Source organism: Arachis hypogaea, chromosome 14 (genome assembly GCF_003086295.3).
Source record: "Arachis hypogaea cultivar Tifrunner chromosome 14, arahy.Tifrunner.gnm2.J5K5, whole genome shotgun sequence".
In the NCBI taxonomy this organism is placed as follows: Eukaryota; Viridiplantae; Streptophyta; class Magnoliopsida; order Fabales; family Fabaceae; genus Arachis; species Arachis hypogaea.
The window spans coordinates 95,868,578-95,876,633 of NC_092049.1; the positions used below are offsets into that span (position 1 = coordinate 95,868,578).

Below are 8,056 nucleotides of genomic sequence, written 5' to 3' on the forward strand. Positions count from 1 at the left end.
GTTCAAGGATAAATTCGAAACTCATGTACTTCTTGTTCTTTTGAATTAAAACACATTTTTTTTTAAGAGAGGTGATGGAGTCATAGGACATTTATAACTTTAAGACATAGTTACTACTACTAATGATCCTGTAATGAAGACACAAACTTAGATAAGCACATAACATAGAAAACGAAAAACAGAGAAAGCAAGAACAAGGAATGAATCCACCTTAGTGATGGTGGCGTTTCCTTCTTGAGGAACCAATGATGTCCTTGAGCTCTTCTATGTCTCTTCCTTGTGTTTGTTGCTCCTCCCTCATTGCTTTTTGATCTTCTCTTATTTCATGGAGCATGATGGAGTGCTCTTGATGTTCCACCCTTAGTTGTCCCATATTGGAACTCAATTCTCCTAGGGAGGTGTTGATTTGCTCCCAATAGTTTTGTGGAGGAAAGTGCATTTGAGGCATTTCCGGAATCTCATGGTGATGAGCTTCATACGCCTCTTGAGCTCCATGAGTGGGCTCTCTTGCTTGCTCCATCTTTTTCTTAGTGATGGACTTTTCCTCTTTAATGAGGATATCTCCCTCTATGTCAATCCCAGCCGAATTGCATAGGTGGCAAATGAGGTGAGGAAAGGCTAACCTTGCCATGGTGGAGGACTTGTCAGCCACCTTGTAGAGTTCTTGAGGTATAATCTCATGAACTTCCACCTCTTCTCCAATCATGATGCTATGGATCATGATGGCCCGGTCTATAGTAACTTCAGACCGGTTGCTAGTGGGAATGATTGAGCATTGAATAAACTCCAACCATCCTCTAGCTATAGGCTTGAGGTCCAATCTTCTTAGTTGAACCGGCTTGCCTTTGGAGTCAACCTTCCATTGAGCTCCTTCTACACATATGTCCATAAGGACTTGGTCCAACCTTTGATCAAAGTTGACTCTCCTTGTGTAGGGGCGTGCGTTCTCTTCCATGTTTGGCAAGTTGAACGCCAACCTCACATTTTCCGGACTAAAATCTAAGTATTTCCCCCGAACCATTGTAACATAGTTCTTTGGATCCGGGTTCTTACTTTGATCATGGTTCTTGGTGATCCATGCATTGGCATAGAACTCTTGAACCATTAGGATGCCGACTTGTTGGATGGGATTTGTTAGAACTTCCCAACCTCTTCTTTGAATTTCATGTCGGATCTCCGGATACTCATTTCTTTTGAGTTTAAAAGGGACCTCAGGGATCACCTTCTTCTTGGCCACAACATCATAAAAGTGGTCTTGATGGGCTTTGGAGATGAACCTTTCCATCTCCCATGACTCGGATGTGGAAGCTTTTGTCTTCCCTTTCCCTCTTCTAGAGGATTCTCCGGTCTTAGATGCCATCAATGGTAATGGAAAAACAAAAAAAGCTATGCTTTTACCACACCAAACTTAGAATATTGCTCGCCCTCGAGCAATAAACAAAAGAATAGAAGAAGAAGAAATATGGAGAGGGAGAGGGAGATGTGGTTTCGGCTAAGAGGAGTGTAGAGGGGTGTGTTGTGTGAATTTGGTGAAGAATGGAGGTCTTTATATAGGGAAGGGAGGGGGGGTTAAGGTTCGGCCATATGGGTGGGTTTGGGTGGGAAATTGGTTTTGAATTTTGAAGGTAGGTGGAGTTTATGAGGTAGGTTTATTGGGAAGAGTGGGTGGATGTGAGTGGTGAAGGTTTAGTGGGGAAGAGAGATTGAGGTGATTGGTGAAGGGCTTTTAGGGAAGAGTGTTTATGGGGTTGTGTGAAAGAGAGTGGTGAGAAGAAGTGAGTGGAGGTAGGTGGGGATCCTGTGGGGTCCACAGATCCTGAGTGGATCCTGTGGGGTCTACAGATCCTGAGTGGATCCTGTGGGATCCACAGATCCTGAAGTGTTCAAGGCATTTACATCCCTGCACCATTAGGCATGTAAAAATGCCTTTGTACCCAACTCTGGGCGTTCAGCGCCAGGTTGGTGGCCATTTTGGGCGTTCAACGCCCATTTGTGTGCCATTTCTGGCGTTGAACGCCAGAACCATGCCTGTTCTGGCGTTCAGCACCCAGAAGCTGCCTATTTTGGGCGTTCAGCGCCAGAACCATGCTCTGTTCTGGCGCTGAACGCCAGACAGATGCTCCTCCAGGGTGTGATTTTTCTTCTGCTATTTTTGATTCCGTTTTCAATTTTTCTATTTATTTTGTGACTCCACATGATCATGAACCTAAGAAAACATGAAAAACAATGAAAATAAAAGTTAGATAAACATTGGGTTGCCTCCCAACAAGCGCTTCTTTAATGTCAATAGCTTGACAGTGGGCTCTCATGGAGCCTTACAGATGTGCAGAGCTTTGTTGAGACTCTCCAACACCAAACTTAGAGTTTGGATATGGGAGTTCAACACCAAACTTAGAGTTTGGTTGTGGCCTCCCAACACCAAACTTAGAGTTTGACTGTGGGGGCTCTGGTTGACTCTGCTTTGAGAGAAGCTTTTCAAGCTTCCTCTCCATGGTTGCAGAGGGAGATCCTTGAGTTTTGAATACAAGGGAGTTCTCATTCCATTGAAGGACTGATTCACCTCTGTCAACATCAATCACAACTCTTGCTGTGGTCAGGAAAGGTCTTCCTAGGATGATGGATTCATCCTCTTCCTTTCCAGTATCCAGGACTATGAAATCAGTAGGTATGTAAAGGCCCTCAACCTTTACTAATACATCTTCTACTTGTCCATAAGCCTGTCTTCTTGAGCTGTCTGCCATCTCTAGTGAGATTTTAGCAGCTTGCACCCCATAGATTCCCAGTTTCTCTATTACAGAGAGGGGCATGAGGTTTATACCTGAACCAAGGTCACACAGAGCTTTAAAGATCATGGTGCCTATGGTACAAGGTAATATGAACTATCCAGGATCCTGTCTCTTCTGAGGCAATGTCAGTTGATCCAGATCACTTAGTTCATTGATGAACAAGGGAGGTTCAACTTCCCAAGTATCAATGCCAAATAGTTTGGCATTCAGTTTCATGATTGCACCAAGAAACTTGGCAGTTTGCTCTTTAGTAACATCCTCATTCTCTTCAGAAGAGGAATACTCATCAGAGCTCATGAAGGGCATAAGGAGGGTTAATGGAATCTCTATGCTCTCTAGATGAGTCTCAGATTCCTTTGGTTCCTCAGAGGGAAGCTCCTTATTGATCACTGGATGTCCCAGGAGGTCTTCTCCTTGGGATTCACGTCCTCTCCTCTCCTCACAGGTTCGGCCATGGCGCTTATGTCAATGGCCTTGCACTCTCCTTTTGGATTCTCTTCTGTATTGCTTGGGAGAGTACTAGGAGGGATTTCAGTGATCCTTTTACTCAGCTGGCCCACTTGTGCTTCCAGATTTCTAATGGAAGACCTTGTTTCATTCATGAAACTTACAATGGCCTTAGATAGATCAGAGACTAGATTTGCTAAATTAGAAGCATTTTGTTCAGAGTTCTCTGTCTGTTGCTGAGTTGATGATGGAAAAGGCTTGCTATTGCTAAACCTGTTTCTTCCACCATTATTAAAGCCTTGTTGGGGCTTTTGATCCTTCCATGAGAAATTTGGATGATTTCTCCATGTTGAGTTATAGGTGTTTCCATAAGGTTCACCTAAGTAATTTACCTCTGCTATTGCAGGGTTCTCAGGATCATAAGCTTCTTCTTCAGGAGAAGCCTCTTGAGTACTGTTGGATGCAGCTTGCATTCCATGCAGACTCTGAGAGATCATATTGACTTGCTGAGTCAATATTTTATTCTGATCCAATATGGCATTCAGAGTATCAACTTCAAGAACTCCCTTCTTCATAGGCGTCCCATTACTCACAGGATTCCTTTCAGAAGTGTACATGAACTGGTTATTAGCAACCATGTCAATGAGTTCTTGAGCTTCTGCAGGCGTTTTCTTTAGGTGAATGGATCCACCTGCAGAAGTGTCCAGTGACATCTTTGATAGCTCAGATAAACCATCATAGAATATATCCAGGATGGTCCATTCTGAAAGCATGTCAGAAGGACACTTTTTGGTCAACTGTTTGTATCTTTCCCAAGCTTCATAGAGGGATTCACCTTCTTTCTGTCTGAAGGTTTGAACATCAGCTCTAAGCTTGCTCAGCTTTTGAGGAGGAAAGTACTTGGCTAAGAAAGCCGTGACCAGCTTATCCCAAGAGTTCAGGCTGTCTTTGGGTTGAGAATCCAACCATAATCTAGCTCTGTCTCTTACAGCAAAAGGGAAAAGCATGAGCCTGTAGACTTCAGGATCTACTCCATTAGTCTTAACAGTATCACATATCTGCAAGAATTCAGTCAAGAACTGAAAAGGATCTTCAGATGGAAGTCCATGAAACTTGCAGTTCTGCTGCATCAGAGAAACTAATTGAGGTTTCAGCTCAAAGTTGTTTGCTCCAATGGCAGGAATGGAGATGCTTCTTCCATGTAAATTGGAATTAGGTGCAGTAAAGTCACCAAGCATCTTCCTTGCATTGTTGTTGGGTTCGGCTGCCATCTCCTTTACTTGTTCGAAATTTTCAATCAAGTTGTCTCTGGATTGTTGTAATTTAGCTTCTCTTAATTTTCTCTTCAGAGTCCTTTCAGGTTCTGGATCAGCTTCAACAAGAATGCCTTTTTCTCTGTCCCTGCTCATAAGAAAGAGAAGAGAAAAAGAAAAGAAGAGGAATCCTCTATGTCACAGTAAAGAGGATCCTTATTGTTAGTAGAAGAAAAGAAGAAGAAATTCGAACACAGATAGAAGAGGGGGTTCAAATTTGGTGATGATGTGACGAAGAGATGTTAGTTAATGAATGAATAAATAGAATAGGATGAGAGAGAGAGAGGGAATTTTCGAAAATTATTTTTGAAAAGGAGTTAGTGATTTTTGAAAATTGGTTTTTGAAAATGTGTTAGTAATTTTCGAAAATTAAGATTTAAAAATTAAAATAATTAATAAATTAAAAAGAAATTTTGAAAAAGAGGGGAGATATTTTCGAAAATTAGAGAGAGAGAGTTAGTTAGGTAGTTTTGAAAAAGTTAAGAAACAAACAAAAAGTTAGTTAGTTGGTTGAAACAAATTTTGAAAAAATAGGAAGTTAGGAGGTTAGGAAAGATATTTTGAAAAGATATTTTTGAAAAAGATAAGATGAGAAGATATTTTTGAAAAGACATGATAGAAATTAGTTTTTGAAAAAGATTTGATTTTTAAAATCTCAATTAATGACTTGATTCATAAGAAATCACAAGATATGATTCTAGAACTCAAAGTTTGAATCTTTCTTAACAAGCAAGTAACAAACTTCAAATTTTTGAATCAAAACATTAATTGATTATGTTATTTTCGAAAATTTGGTATAAAAATAAGGAAAAGATTTTTGAAAAATATTTTTTTGAAATTTTCGAAAATAACTAATAATTTTGAAAAAGATTTGATTTTTGAAAAAGATTTTGAAAAAGATAAGATTTTCAAATTGAAAATTTGATTTGACTCATAAGAAACAATTTGATTTTAAAAATTTTTGAAAAAGTCAATCCAAATTTTCGAATTTGATGAGAGAAAAAGGGAAAGATATTTTTTGATTTTTTAAATTTTTATGAAAAACATGAAAATTATGCAATGCATGAAATTTTTAGATCAAAACATGTGATGCATGCAAGAATGCCATGAATGTCAAGATGAACACCAAGAACACTTTGAATGCCAAGATGAACATCATAGACACAATTTTGAAAAACTTTTAATGCAAAGAAAACATGCAAGACACCAAACTTAGAATTCTTTAATGCTTACGCACTAAGAATTCAAGAATGCATATGATAAACATGAAAAGACACAAAACAAAAAATCATCAAGATCAAACAAGAAGACTTACCAAGAACAACTTGAAGATCATGAAGAACACTATGAATGCATGAAATTTTCGAAAAATAATGCAAGATGCATATGCAAGTGACACCAAACTTATGATATGACTTAAGACTCAAACAAGAACACAAAAATATTTTTGATTTTATGATTTTCTAATTTTTTTTGGATTTTTTTTCGAAAATTATATGAAAAAGAAAAAATAAGGATTCCAAAATTTTTAATATGAATTCCAGGAATCTTGCATTCTTAGTCTAAAGCTTCAGTCCAGGAATTAGACATGGCTCACTAGCCAGCCAAGCTTTTAAAGAAAGCTCCAGTCCAAAACACTAGACATGGCCAATGGCCAGCCAAGCTTCAGCATTTAACACCAGAGTATATTGATCTTGATAACAAATTGCTGCTCATCATTTATCAAGTATGTAACTTACCTCTGATGGTTTGGAAGCCTCAGTCCAAAAGAATTTAGACATGGCTTTACAGCCAGCGAGGCTTCACATGCTTCATGAAACACTAGAATTCATTCTTAAAAATTTTGAATAAAAATTTTTTTGAAAACATTTTTGTTATTTTCTAAAACAGATGAGAAAATTTTAGAAATATTTTTGAAAAATTTTTGAAAATAAAATAAAAAGAAAATTACCTAATCTGAGCAACAAGATGAACCGTCAGTTGTCCAAACTCAAACAATCCCCGGCAACGGCGCCAAAAACTTGGTGCACGAAATTGTGATCTCCAGGCTCGAACAAATCCTGGTAATGGCTCCAGAGCTTGGTGCTCTGATCTTAATTCATAATTGTCACAAATTCGATACAACTAACCAGCAAGTGCACTGGGTCGTCCAAGTAATACCTTACGTGAGTAAGGGTCGAATCCCACGGAGATTGTTGGTATGAAGCAAGCTATGGTCACCTTGTAAATCTCAGTCAGGCAGATATAAAGTGATAATGGTGTTTTCGAATATTAATTAATAAAATAGGGATAGAGATACTTATGTAAATCATTGGTAGGAATTTCAGATAAGCGAATGGAGATGCTTTTCGTTCCTCTGAACCTCTGCTTTCCTGCTATCTTCATCCAATCAGTCTTACTCCTTTCCATGGCTGGGTTTATGCAAGGGCATCACCGTTGTCAGTGGCTACATCCCCTCCTCTCAGTGAATAATATGCTCACGCACCCTGTCACGGCACGGCTATTCATCTGTCGGTTCTTGATCATGCTGGAATAGGATTCACCCTCCTTTTGCGTCTGTCACTAACGCCCAACAATCGCGAGTTTGAAGCTCGTCACAGTCATTCAATCATTGAATCCTACTCGGAATACCACAGACAAGGTTTAGACTTTCCGAATTCTCTTGAATGCCGCCATCATTCTAGCTTACGCCACGAAGATTCTGGTTAGGAGATCTAAGAGATATTCATTCTAGCTTAATTCATGTAGAACAGAAGTGTTTGTCAGGCACGCGTTCATAAGGGAGAAGGATGATGAGCGTCACACATAATCATCACCTTCATCACGTTCTTGGGTGCGAATGGATATCTTAGAAGCGAAATAAGAAGAATTGAATAGAAAACAGTAGTACTTTGCATTAATCTTTGAGGAACAGCAGAGCTCCACACCTTAATCTATGGAGTGTAGAAACTCTACCGTTGAAAATACATAAGTGAAGGTCCAGGCATGGCCGAGATGGCCAGCCCCCTAAACGAGATCACAGGATCAAAATACAATCCAGGATGGTCTAAAAGACGCCTAATACAATAGTAAGAGGTCCTATTTATAATAAACTAGTCACTACGGTTTACATGAGTAAGTAATTGATGCATAAATCTACTTCCGGGGCCTACTTGGTGTGTGTTTGGGCTGAGCCTGAGTGTTGCACGTGCAGAGGCCATTTGTGGAGTTGAACGCCAGTTTCTGTGCCAGTTTGGGCGTTCAACTCTGGTTTTGGATCCTTTTCTGGCGCTGGACGCCAGATTTGGGCAGAAGGCTGGAGTTGAACGCCAGTTTACGTCATCAATTCTTGGCCAAAGTATGGACTATTATACATTGCTGGAAAGCCCTGGATGTCTACGTTCCAACGCAATTGGAAGCGCGCCATTTCGAGTTCTGTAGCTCCAGAAAATCCACTTTGAGTGCAGGGAGGTCAGAATCCAACAGCATCAGCAGTCCTTTTTCAACCTCTGAATCTGATTTTTGCTCAAG

The 8,056-nt window shown here is 39.7% G+C and overlaps 1 non-coding gene across 1 annotated transcript; it reads left to right on the top strand.

Annotated features, from left to right (window-relative positions):
- The first annotated feature begins 4,000 nt into the window (after positions 1-4,000).
- Positions 4,001-4,108, top strand: LOC112745473 (small nucleolar RNA R71). Its single transcript, XR_003173400.1, has one exon. It is a non-coding gene; the product is annotated as a small nucleolar RNA R71 (small nucleolar RNA).
- The last annotated feature ends 3,948 nt before the right edge of the window (positions 4,109-8,056 follow it).